Below are 13,877 nucleotides of genomic sequence, written 5' to 3'. Positions count from 1 at the left end.
TTTGATATACCTGGGGCACCTATTGCTTTTCCCCCCACCCTCTTTTTTTTTTTTTTCTCCCATGTAGTTTAAAGTATCTGGGTTATTTTGTGTGTATGAAAAGACTTCATTTAAAACATCAGTAAAACTTCTATCAAAGGGCTCAACTTCATACCGAGTACACAGAACTAAGAACTGAATCTTTCAGTTAAAAAAATCAAAAAGCTGCAGGTGGTGTTGCACATTTAAAGGCATGGTGTCTTTTATATTAAACACCTTTTTGAAGTTCATGGGGTTCATCTTAATTGATAAGCTGGACATAACGGATGGGTAGGGAGACTTCAGCGACATAGGGGAAGAAAGATGGGGTTTTTTTTTTCCTTCCCCTTCCCCATTCTACCATCAAAAGTTAGGAACTTAAGCATGGTACAGTAATATTTTTCTTCTGCTATTAAAATGAATCACACTGTGCCTAATTCTTCTCGGGAAGATAAATGTGTTTGAGGCTGCTTGAAGTCATTCACTGCCATACAAGCCTTTGCATCTTTTTATCAATGTTCCAAAATACTCACCTCCGTTTTTTTTTTTCCAGATGTCTGTAGGCACAAAAAATAAAATGGCTTCAAATACATGGCAGGCTGTTTAGCGGAGATGAAAGGGTATTTGAATAGTCTTTTAAAAATGAATGAAAAGTGAACACTCTTCTGTTTCAATTATAAGTGGGATGTGGAGATCATTAGACACCACCTTAATGTGACACTTTGAAAGTGTTCAGCTACTTTGACTTGCTCAGAAACCTTGTTTTAACTTGTCATGGGGTGCAGAGAACCAAGCCGCAAAGGTGACCATGAAATGAGAGACCAGCATGAGACATGGCTGTCTACATGAGAAAGTTGCACTGCTCTAACTTAATGGGTGAAATTAAGTCAATCTCATTAAACTGGCCGCTGGGTGCCATACAAGCTTTACCTCACCACACCACTGAGAAGTACGGAAATGCTATTCCCATGGCACAGAGGGGGCACTGACAAGAGCCAGATTTTTAACGGTATTTAGGTGCCACGTGACTTGCCTCAGATCACACAGGACGTCTGTGGCAGAGCAGGGACCGAACCTTCCCAAGTCCTAGGGTAGTGCCCTAATGATGGAACCATCCATCCTTGTCTGTGCTGCCTTCAAAGCTGTGATTGCAACTCAGGTTGGCCTCTGCATGCTAGCTTTAAACTAGCTATCATGGTTAACTACAGCAGTGAAGATGTGGACGATCAATACCAGTATGTACCTAGGGTCCGGGTGGGTGTGTACACCTCATGTTGCTGTAAACACTGTTATTTTTAGCTATGTTAGTACCAGTAGAGCTAGCATGGGGCTGCCTACCCATGTTGCAGGCGCACCTCTGATTTATAGACATACCAAAGACAGATGCTCTCAGGATATAAGAGTGGCTTACATTGGTTTAGCTTAAGAAGGCTATTAAGAACAGGTTTAACTCAATCAAAATAAGCTGCTCTTACTGAAGTAGGGGTTTCTTCTGCAGTTTAACAATATCAGTTTAAATGCAGTTTCAAGTTATGCCATTGCAGCTTTCTTGTGTAGAAAAGCCCTTATTCTTAAATGTATTTGACTGGTAAACTGATCCGACAAGCTCCTGCCGAAGGCCAGTCCAAAGTAGGTGCTGGGCTGGTTTGAAAAGTCATTGATGCTCGTTAGCCAAACTGTTTTACTATAGCCACCCTCCATGGCCAGATTTTTTTGTGGGGGCGGAGGGGTGGGGTTGTTCCCAAAGGGGTAGCGTCTAGTCTGAAACATTTTTCTGCAAACACAATCCCCCAGATATGGTGCCAACAGAATACATGGTGCAGACACAACTGGTCTACAACCTAAAACCCTGTTAATACTTAGAACTCACTGAGCTTTTTTCTGTTTTAGCACATGCCAGAATTAAACATTCATTAAACCTTGTGACACCCCAGTGAAGTAGGTAAAACCAGAACGTGCTAAACTACAGTGTGGTTTATAATTGGTGGTGTGGCCAGGGCAACTGTCCCAGTCTGTAGCTCAAGAGCACTTCAAAGGGAGTTATGATCCTGCTGTAAGGCGGTTTGTGTTCCAACAACAATAAGGAACTTGGTTACAACGTAATTAAAATGTGTAGATAGAACCATAACGGTCTCCAATAGCTGAGCTAAATAACCAAGTTATGATCCTAGGCTTTATATGCTTCCAGGCTTTAATCTGGTACTAAAACACAGTTAAAGGCCTTTCCACACTACCCATTTAAGTTGTGTTGCCTCGCCATTTTCTTCTCTTGTGGTTGTAGTGTGGGGAGTTACCCTTCAAGAAGGTCAGTTGATGCTGGGACAGTGGCTTTTGGTCACAGGGGGCATGTTCTCACTGATGGCATAATGTTCCTTGGATCCTCTGGCAATGAAGCCTGCTTTTTCAGGTGCGTGACAATGGCAACCGCTGCTGATAATGATCAGCCATGAGATAGATGGTCCGGCAGGTCATGAACGGCCTCACACATTAGACAGGTGCTCCTTCCCTTGCAGGCCCAGATAAACAGTAAAGCTGAGCGCTCTCCATTCTGTTTGACACAGGAAGCAAAGCAGTGAAAAAAATGTAGCATCCCTGCCTCGAAGGGGCAAGGAGGGAAAAACTTCTGATGCTCTTCCAGCAGCTAGGATCGAACATGCACTAGCCAAATATAAAATAATCATGATCCAGCGCGTTGCTTTGCAGCAGAAAATCAGCACATGAAACTGACCCATGATAGTGCAACACCATTACAAACATGGTAACACCTTGGTCTGTGATGCTTTCGTTCGAGATGGTTGAGGATCACTGCTTTAGACAGTATTTCCAGTGTGAGTAACCAGGCTCTTCTTTGAGCTGTGCCTATGTATAATTTAAACGCGTGTTCCAATCTGTTCTGCCGTGTGCAAATAGCATGTATTTTTAGGTGGCTATGTAGCCCACTGGTGACTGTGTGTTACAGGTTTCCCTCTGTGCTGACCCCACTTAGGCTATGAGTTGTTACCGCCCCCTCACCTCAATAGCATTGGCTCGCTAGCTCAACTGGAGTGCATGCTTTTAGCTCTGGAGCATAGGCGCCGACACCATGGGTGCTCTGGGGCTGGAGCACCCACAGGAAAAAAATAGTGGGTGCTCAGCACCCACTTGTGGCCCCACCAATCAGCTCCTTCCCACTCCCCGGCAGCACCTCCAGCCTGTCGCCGATCAGCCGTTCAGCATCATGCAGGCAGCAGGGGGAGGTGGAGGAGCAGGACATTCGCTAGAGGCTTTCCACAGTACCATCCACTGGCCGCTCTCAGAGGCCCTTGAATTAAGCTTCACAGTTCTCCCCTGTGTGGTAGATCAGTACTAACTCCATTTGATGAGGCATGTAACTGAAGCCCAGCTTGGGTACGTGCCCTGCCCAATGTCCTGCCACCACTCTGTAGTCGAGTCTGGAATAGACGAACCAAGACCTCCCAAGCCTTCTGTCCTATGCTTTACGCACAAGCGCATCCTTTCCCCATTTAAAATGACCCAGAGCATGGGGGTTTCCTCACTTTATCCTCCCACTTCCCATAGGCAAGTTCCATGCGTGTAACGGTTAATTTGCCTGCGTTTTCATGGGCAACTATCAGGCTGGAGGCTATCGCTAACTGTGGAAATTTCCTCCCCCGCCACCAATAACATTGCAACTCTCCCCACCCTTCACCCTTCTTTTTCCGCCCCTTCATTAAGTCTTTTTCTAAAGCCGTTTATTCCCGTCAAGTTATGATTCAGATGTATCCCTGGATTAGGCTAAGGAAAGCTATTGTGTTCACATTTTGCTTGGCTTGTGCAAGGAGCTTCATTTTCTGTTCTTTCACTTTCCATTAAAATCACATTAATGAATCTAAATCAAACACACACATCCATCCATTTCACAACAGTAGAAACCCTGGATTCATTTTAGAAAAATACCAGGGATATTGTGTCTTTAAAATAAGAATCATATTCCAGCGCTCTCAAACATTTTCTCTATTAATCATATAGCCCAGGAAACACCCACACAAAGGAGGATCTGACTGGCTGAAGAACTATTTAAAGCAAAGCCTTTCTCTCTTCCCCCCCACCCCACCATCCTCCAACCCTCAGAAAAAAAAAAAAAAAAAGATCAGAGTAGTTATGGGTATTGAAATCAGCCCTAGTTTGGGTTCTTTGAATTCCACAGGGCACTGGTGATGGCCTCGATTTCTGTGAGTGATTTCATTGATGAATATGTGGGCACTGACTGCTTCTTGTCCTAGGCAGCATTGTACTCCTTGGCTCCCCAGACATTTCTTCCTTTACACTTTATTTCATTAGGGCATTAATAATAATGGTTTAAAAAGGCCTGACCTGCATTTCCTCACCTTTAAACTACATGCGCTGTTAAAATTACACACTCCCCTGTGAGATTATGTGAACACTCTGATACATTTAGGCTGTAGGGATCTAGAAATCATGTAGTGAGAGGATGTTAATTTTGGACACCAGGTTGAAGTAGTTGCATAGTTTGAGTGCTGACCTCCCTGGGCAATGTACCTCTTCTCCTTCACAAGAGAATCTATTTATTGGCAAGGCAGTCCATTAGCTCTCACCTTCCATAGTTTCAGTGGTTCTACTTGATAAGATTTGATGGGAAGAAATTTTTCAGAAAACAGAAAGAACCTCTGGGATTTCTAGCTTTCAACATTTGTCTTGGGCCCTGCAGGAGTCTGGAATGCTTCTGAACCCTACAGTTCATTCATCTTTGAGAGAGCCACAGGTTCACTCATAATGTACATGCTACCAGTTCATCCTTCTAATCTGTAGTCAGAACACTTTTAGCTCCTTGCTTCCGCAGATAGCAACAGCACCTTACTAGATCATCTATAGCTGTTGTTCCTTCCAAAACGAGGTCATGGGCACCCTCTCTGATTAGGGCAAAGGTCCTATTTAATTGTTACACTCAAGGAGGTTAACGAAGCCAACTGGGTTTCAGAGTCCTCTATGGGATGATACCTTAGAGGCCTAGTAGGACATTATAATAATCATTGTCTTCAGTCACTGGTGCAATGACTCAATGTGTGGTCTCATCCTCTGAAGCAACCTTGGTATATTTGGAGGAAGAAGAATATGGGAAGGCAGTTAGACCACTTGTGGTGGCAACCAGATTGGCTGCTGTACAGGGAGATTGGCTGCTAAAATCCTCCAGTGCCACAGCTGGTGAGGACCCTGTCAGCAGACCTGTTCCAGGCAGTGTAGTGTTTGGAGAATCTGGACTGCTTTCTCTTGGCAGGCGAGATGAACAATTTCTCACTGAGCAGAGTCTTCAATCTACTTTGGGGACAATGCCAGGAAGATTCTGGGCAGATTGACTGGCTGTGGTGGATCTGTCTTTGGAAGAGGTTAAATGAAACATACATTATCTCCGGCTGGGCAGAGAATTTTCCATCCTTTCATGGCCTTTTAACCCTGCTCACTATGTTTTGTTCGTTTTCTTTCAGAGAGGTTCTAGAAGTGCAGGGAGAAATGGACAACTGGCCCTCTTGACTAGTAAAGCCAGGGCAGGAGGCACTGGGCCCATTTTTGGTGGATATCGTTAATATCTCTACCTTGAAGGAGAGGAGCCATTGTCCCTCAAATCAGTGATGGGCTAGGTCTATGCTGAAGAAACCAAGGCTTGATTCTGTTGATCTCTTTTCCTTTTGATGAAGGTTGCAGGGCAGCATCTTTGTCATCTGGCATCTTCTGATTTCTTTGATCCTGATCTTTATTTTATATCTATGTCTATGTGGCCCCCATAAATAATATAGCACACAGACTGTACTATTCTCAGTGGTCGATGAGTTCTTCCTAGCGATAGACATAGGTTAGGCATCCATGCTGATTCTTTCAGATCTGTCAGCAACTGGTCACGCAGCTGCTCATGAGGTTTTGCTGAGCTGCCTGGGGTAGGGCGGGGAGCTAATTAACTCTTGGGGAATTTTGATTTTTGCACTATTGCTCCTCTGCCTCAGGTGAATCTCTCGTCTCTTGGACACCCCATCAGTGAGGCTGCTGTGGGAGATATTGAGACGGTTTGGCCTATGATGCAGACATTATGCAGCTGAGAAGCAGCTCTATGGCTGCTTGCCATCTTGCCCTGGCTGGCAGCATGGTGTATCCTGCTCTCTCAATGCCCGGCCAAAGCAGAACAAGCTTGCTGGAGCTCAGCTCAAGTGAGATAGAGATCTTGTATGTAAGGGGAAAACTTTTATGATAAGTTGGGCATGGTGCCTTTCATTGCTGTTGAAGGGGTTCTCTATCTGTGGGAGCTTTTTAGACCTTGGATTGCTCTTGGATTCCTTGATGCTATTGGTGGCCAGAAGTGGATTTTTTATCTACGGGGGGTGAGACACATATTATCGTACCTCTCAGTGGGCAAGTGTGCCCCAGATACCCATACAGCAGTGTCTTTTAGAGCTACCCTTGAAGATACAGCTAGCACAGAGGGCAGCTGCCCACCTGTATGATAATGTGAGCTTCTAGGCATCTATGACACCATTACAGCAAGATTCTAAAGACTCCCGGGAGCAAGGTTGAAATTGGTCAATAAAGCTTCTATGGCGTAGGCCCCCAGCTGCTTTAAAGACGGCCTCTTTGCCCACGTGCTACCACAGCATTTGAGATCAGCTGTGGCACTGTGCTAAATTCCCTAGATTTGCTCTTGTCACCCAGAATTCTTCAGACCATGCTCATCCCTTATGCTTAGCCTGCTTTGTTAAAGAACATGGAATTGCCAGACTGGATCAGACTCATGGGCGTATAGTCCAAAACAGTGGCTAGTACCAGATGCTTCATAAGAGTATGCCTGGGAGTAGGTGGCTATTGAATAACTAGCTCACAGAGAAAGTTTCTTCCTAATCCTTGTCACTTATGGCTTATGTCCATAAGGTTTATAATGCTTCCAAAAATGTGGCCTTTAAAAAAATCCGTACTGTTGTAGCTTTGGATTTTCTTTGTTATCTATACAAATGTCCAGCCCTTTTTGAGTCCATTTTTGTTGGAAATGCTTAAGATAGCCGTGGGCTACCTTTTCATTTGAATTTACTTATCAGCTTCATTTACGAAACTGAACACAGTGAAAGTGGAAATGAACAATCCTAAAGAAATAACACAGGGGACAAGAAGTGTAACTTCATTACAAAAATCTGATTAAGAAAAATACCAGAGGAGGAGAAAAGGAAATTTACTTTATAGGATTATTCTATAGATGTATATATGTAAATAGATACAGTGCTAGTAGATGGTGCACAAGAATATGTGGTTACTCGGGATACAAACCGAGTAACCACATATTCTTGTGCACCATCATTTTTACAGGACGAATACTGAAAAACTGGCAGGTGCATGGAAGAGGGCGAAGATAATAAAAGGTTTTGAGAGGCCATTGTCTATGTGGCGAGGGTATTCAACTTCAGAATATGTGATTAAATGGTTAAACTGGGCAGCGTTTGTGGTACAGAAGCAGAAAAGCAGGTATGAACATTTTGATTGAGTTTTGTGTTAAGATTCACTCACAGCCCAAAGCAGAACTCAGGGAGGAACTTGCCAGTTTAGACTAGAACTAGAGAAAATGTTCTCAGCAAACTCCTGGGAAGTTAAACCAGCAAATTTCATAAAGCTTAATTCAACGGGTAATGTGAAGAGAAATAATTTTCCTGATGAATCTCTTTCACCCTGAAAGGCCCCTATTACTGGACGCCTTCTAAATAGCAACACACCCTCTATATTTGACATTCCCCAGTATCTTTTGGACCTGTCATTTAATTCCTTTTCAGTTCTTTCATGCCCTTTAGAAAGAGATGGGCCTAAACAAATAGGCTTGATCCTATCACCATCAAACTTTGGTGACATTCATATGCAGGATTTCATGGTAGTCTCTCTAATGTATTAAGTCACCCACCTTAAATGTTAGGAGATAATTCACATCCAGATCTATACTTCATTGCTTTTCAAGATGGGCTTGGACCCAGCTCTAGCAGGAATGACCCAGATGACAAAACAGCCAAATCACATCTCCACGTTTTTCTTCCTTACTGTTTATTTTAAAACAAACAAAATAGGGCTGTCAAATGATTTAAAAAAAAATTGCGATTAATCGTGTGATTAAAAAAAATTAATCACGATTAATCTTGCTGTTAAACAATAGAATACCATTTATTTAAATATTTTTGGATGTTTTCTACATTTTCAAATATATAGATTTCAATTACAACACAGAATACAAAGTGTACAGTGCTCACTTTATATTTATTTTTTATTACTAATATTTCACTGTAAAAAACAAAAGAACTAGTATTTTTCAATACACCACAAACAAGTACTGTAGTGCAATCTCTTTATCATGAAAATTGAACTTACAAATGTAGAATTATGTACAAAAAAAACTGCATTCAAAAATAAAACAACATCAAACTTTAGAGCCTACAAGTCCACCCATTCCTACTTCAACCAATCCCTTAGACAAATAAGTTTGGTTACAATTTGCAGGAGATAATGCTGCCCACTTTTTCTTTACAATGTCACCTGAAAGTGAGAACAGGAGTTCGCATGGCACTGTTGTAGCCGGTGTCACAAGATATTTATGTGCCAGAGGCACTAAAGATTCATATGTCCCTTCATGATTCAACCACCATTCCAGAAGAATGTCCAAGTGTCCAAGCTGATGATGGGTTCTGCTTGATAACAGTCCAAAGCAGAGCAGACCAACAAATGTTCATTTTCATCATCTGAGTCAGACGCCACCAGCAGAAGGTTGATTTTCTTTTTTGGTGGTTCGGGATTTGTAGTTTCCACATCAGTATGTTGCTCTTTTAAGACTTCTGAAAGCATGCACCATACCTCATCCCTCTCAGATTTTGGAAGGAACTTCAGATTCTTAAACCTTGGGTTGAGTGCCGTAACTATCTTTAGAAATCTCACACTGGTACCTTCTTTGCGTTTTGTCAAATCTGCAGCAAAAGTGTTCTTAAAACAAACAGCATGTGCTGGGTCATCATCCAAGACTGCTATAACACGAAATATATGGCAGAATGCAGCTAAAACAGAGCAGGAGAAATACATTTCTCCCCCATGGAGTTCAGTCACAAATTTAATTAACACATTATTTTCTTAATGACTATCATCAGTATGGAAGCATGGCCTCTGGAATGGTGGCCAAAGCATGAAGGGGCATACAAATGTTTAGCATATCTGGCACGTAAATACCTTGCAACGCGGCTACAAAAGTGCCATGCGAACACCTGTTCTCACTTTTAGGTGACACTGTAAATAAGAAGCTGGCAGCAGTATCTCCCATAAATGTAAACAAACTTGTTTGTCTTAGCGATTGGCTGAACAAGAAGTAGGACTGAGTGGACTTTAGGCTCTGTAGTTTTACATTGTTTTGATTTTGAGTGCAGCTATGTAACAAAAATAATCTACATTTGCAAGTTATACTTTCACGATAAAGAGATTGCACCATGGTACTTGTATGAGGTGAATTGCAAAATACTATTTCTTTTGTTTATCATTTTTAAAGTGCAAATATTTGTAAAAAAAAATATAAAGTGAGCACTGTACACTTTGTATTCTGTGTTGTAATATAAATCAATATATTTGAAAATGTAGAAAAACAGCAAGAATATTTAATAAACAATAGAACGCCAATAGAAATGTAACAGTGAGATTAATAGCGATTAATTATTTTAATCACAATTCATTTTTCTGAGTTAATCGCGTGAGTTAACTACGATTAATTGACAGCCCTAAAACAAACTGATGAAAATGTGTTTTTTTAAAGTTCATTATTGTTAATTTGGGACTATGAATTGGTCTGTCTGTCTGTATTCTTTGAGAGTTACTACAGTGAGCTGGTCATCATTGGGGGATGAAGGAGAAGTCATTTGGGACTTTTCTTCCCTATGTGAGACTGCCAAAATAAGGCAAAAGCAACTAGTCACTTATTGTAGCATGTACAGCCTTTGTGTTTAGAGTCTTTGTAGATTTGCACTGCCTTTAAAAACCTTCACAACTGTCCAACATGGGGTGTTTAATTACCAGGTAAAAGAATTTTTTTTTTTTGAGACTCCATTTAATTATTTGATTGCACAGTAACCAAAGAGTGTAAGAGGGCTGTAGCCAGAAGGCACTTCAAAGCGATGCCTTGATGTTTCTTAGTGGGCATTAATGGTTTCTGAAGGCAGGAGATTGTTTAAAAAAATATTAAAACCCTCCTCATGATCCCACCAGCAATCTCAAAAAAATGCATAAACACTGGAGTCCTCTGCCAGCGAGAAGAGAAAAAAAAAGTTCAAAGGGATCTGAGAGTTTTCATGTAAAGTTTAGAGTTTAAGGCGTGACTGTTGGCTATGGAGCCCCACTGTTTGAACTCTTGTTTATTAAAAACAGTTTCCCAGCATTTCACAGAGTTCAGAAAGAAAACAGAAAAGTGCAGGTTTTTTTCCTGTGCAATGTTTAAAGGCGCTATTGATTTCTACCTATATACTTTATCTTTTGGGTTTTTTTTATCACTTTCAAAAGTATAGCACAATATCCAAGAGACGGCTGAGCAGGGTTTCAGGAAGAGAACAGGCCTGGAATATGGTTTTTTACTCCCAGTATTGCCTTTTTTTTTTTTAAACAAAACACTGGTAAGAATTCACTACAAGTTCTCAAGAGACACAAACATTTGGATGACATCAACATTACCTTCAATAATGAACTGACAATTCTGTTGGCATAACAACACCTTTTGCTGTCACTATCTACCCTCCCTCCTTCCCTGACAACAAAACTGTTGATTAATGTCTCATCAAACAATGGGACATGGGGAAAAGAAAAGATTGCCATGTCTCTGGTGGGAATTGATCATTCAGCCTATCTTGTCTCATCACTGTAATATGTAGGCACCTCTTTCCTCTTATTATCTACTTGTATCTGGCATCCACTGATTTAGCCAATCTGATTAGCTCAAAAAGCCCTCCATGAAATCCAGGGCTTTTCATTCAGATTGGAAATAGACAAAGGGGGCAATGGAGTTTGCCGTGCACCAGTGTAATACGATTATGGTGGCTTTGGTTGCTTAAGAGCTAGGGTTGTGACTGTGGCATCAACTAGACCTTCTATATGGTAGCTATATTCAACCCAAATAGTATGAGTTAAAGTTATTTAACCAAGAGGTCAATGGAGTTATACCAGTGAAAGGAGTATCTAATTAGCTAGCTATCACTATAGTATCTGAACACTGGGGGTCATATGAGCACCTGGTAATATCCTGCATTGTCCTGGAAAACAAGCTTACAAGTTGTACATGTTACACAGAATTCTTAAGCCTAACTGAATATATTTGGAGGTAACAAGGCTCAGAGCCACCCAAACGTTGTCTTTAATGACAGAGGCTGCCATCCACCCAGCATAGGCCTAAAAATCATGTCAGGAGAGATTTAAAAGGTGTATTAGGAAAAGAATCAGAGTACACATAAAAACCAAAACAAATTGAAACATCTGCTGACCAGGTAGCATTGGTAACATGAGGTCTGTTCTCAAGGCCAAATTCTCAACCCTGAATCACTGGAGCTACCCCAGCTGAGGCTCTGGCCTGGTCATTGTCTAAACAATGTGTAGGAGAAAGTGCTGATAATAAGGTAGCATCAGAATCCAATCTTCCCTTGTGTAAGCATAACAAAGAGATAAGAGAATACAGTGGAAATAAGGGAACAGATGTTAGTTTGAATCAAACTGGGTTCAGTTCTACTCAATTTCATTGTGACGATAGCTTGCAAGCATTTATATTGTTTAAGAAACAGTGATCTATCTGTGAAGGTCTCTCCACTTCTGTGACTTCTATTTAAGCTAGTTGGCGGCGGGGCAGAGGAGGGGAGGGGAGTACTGAGGCCAGGTTCTGATTTCTCTTACACCATATAAATCAGGAGTAAGTCAGGAGAAGCCAATGCAACTATAATGGTGTAAAACTGGTTCAAGTGAGATCCGACCCTATATACTCAAGATTTAGCACAGTAGGCAAAGACCCAGAATTGGAGAGTGGTATAATGTTGTTCTGTTGACCAGCTAACAACGATTAATATTGTTTATTTACATCAATGTGGATAGAGAAAGAGTGCACAATGAAAGTGTTTTAGGAGCTTTATAATCACATAGGAAGGCAGGCTCCTTCCCCAAAGAATTAACAAGCTGAGCAGAAAATACATAAAGACTAAGAAAGGACGGAAGGCTACAACATGAACCTTTGTATGTGTAGGTAAAATGGTATCCTTTTCAATTAAAGTTATTATTCTGACCTATGCCTTAATGGCAGGACTGTGTTCCAGAGATGCCCCGTGCTCACTGTCACCTCCCCACCTGATGCTGTGTGAGCAGAAGAGCTGAAGAGATTGCTCTTTGCCAGCCCCACTTCAGGGAAGAAAAAAAAAAAAAAAAAAAAGCACTGAAACTGCAGGGAGGGATTGATGGAAAAATATGAACTTAATTTTGGGTTCTGTTTTCCCTAAAACAGTGCAGCTCCAGTAAAATCAGATTAAAATACCTCCAGTTCCTGATGTTTGGGGATATTTAAAGTCAGATCAAAGTCCTTTTAACCAGATCTTTTGGTAGCACGTTTGATGAGAAACACAGGTGCACTAATATATTAAGCTAGCAGTCAGGCTGATTTTAAATACCGCCTTGAAATCCTGTTTCTGATCCCCTTAAATATCAATCAAGAGGAAAAATGATGTTTTAATAAAACCAGGGATTTTTTTCTGGATACAATTTGAGTTGCTTCACTTTCTGCATTATTAAACTTTTGACTTGCTTCTTTGTTAAAATAGTTACTATGGGAAAAGGCCTCTCACTTTGGAGTGGCAATTCTGTCTATAATTCAGAATACACCGAGCCACATGAATATTGATGACAGAATGACTTTCTAGGGGACATCTTCTGCTGGGGGACTGCATGGATATAGCCAGCACAAACACCTTCTCAGAATTCTAACACTTGTGCATACTCTTTAAACAGTCTGATGCCAGTACATTGGCAAGGGTTAGCACAAAATTTGCCAGATTTAGTGGGACTGTGGCTTCAAATGTTAACACTTGTGCATGAGCAGGAATTAGATTATTTAAATGTTGCTCATGGAAGTATTTGTACCTGCAAAATGCAGGCACAAGTTTGTCATAAATGGAGACTGAGGGTTGGAGATCTGTCTTTGTGAACCTAGCAAGAGACACCTTTCCTTTCCCACATCCACCCGCTCTTTATAATCATCACAAGACTGAAATTGGAACAGCATAAGGCAAATCAGTAAATGAGGCAGACACATGCTAATTGCAAAGGTTAGCCCCTCTCCCTTTGTTGTATGATCAGATCAGATAGTAGAAACTCTCAAATGCCAGAGTGGTGAGGTGGGGGAGTTTAAGGGATTTCCCCAAGTGCATTTCTTTAATGAAGATGGGTATTTTTCTTTTTAAACATTTAACAAATGTGATAATCAAATAGGAAAGAAACGGAGATATTTCTAAAATTATACAACAGTGGTGGTATTGTAGTGGGCAGTGCACAAAGCAAGTCTACTTGAATAGAACGGGTATCTTTCATCTGCACACAGATTTTTGGTTTTGTAGTTCAGTTTGTCAAAGATATTTAAGCGACAGATTCTAGAAAAAGTCTTGGTGATCTGGAGAGCTATATTTCTTAGTGTCTCCAAATACCTGTTGTACTTAAAAAGCATAATCAGTGTCTCCTATCCTCCACCCCAACTGAGAATGGGCCAAATTAAATTTGTTATTAATAACCTTTTACTTTTAAACCCCAGGAACATTTGTTGCTTCTCACTAAGGGTTCACTCCTGCTTTTTTTGTACA

The sequence above is a fragment of the Lepidochelys olivacea genome (assembly GCF_965140295.1).
Source record: "Lepidochelys olivacea isolate rLepOli2 genome assembly, chromosome: 14".
NCBI classification, from domain to species: domain Eukaryota; kingdom Metazoa; phylum Chordata; order Testudines; family Cheloniidae; genus Lepidochelys; species Lepidochelys olivacea.
Note: the sequence above shows the minus strand (reverse complement) of the source record.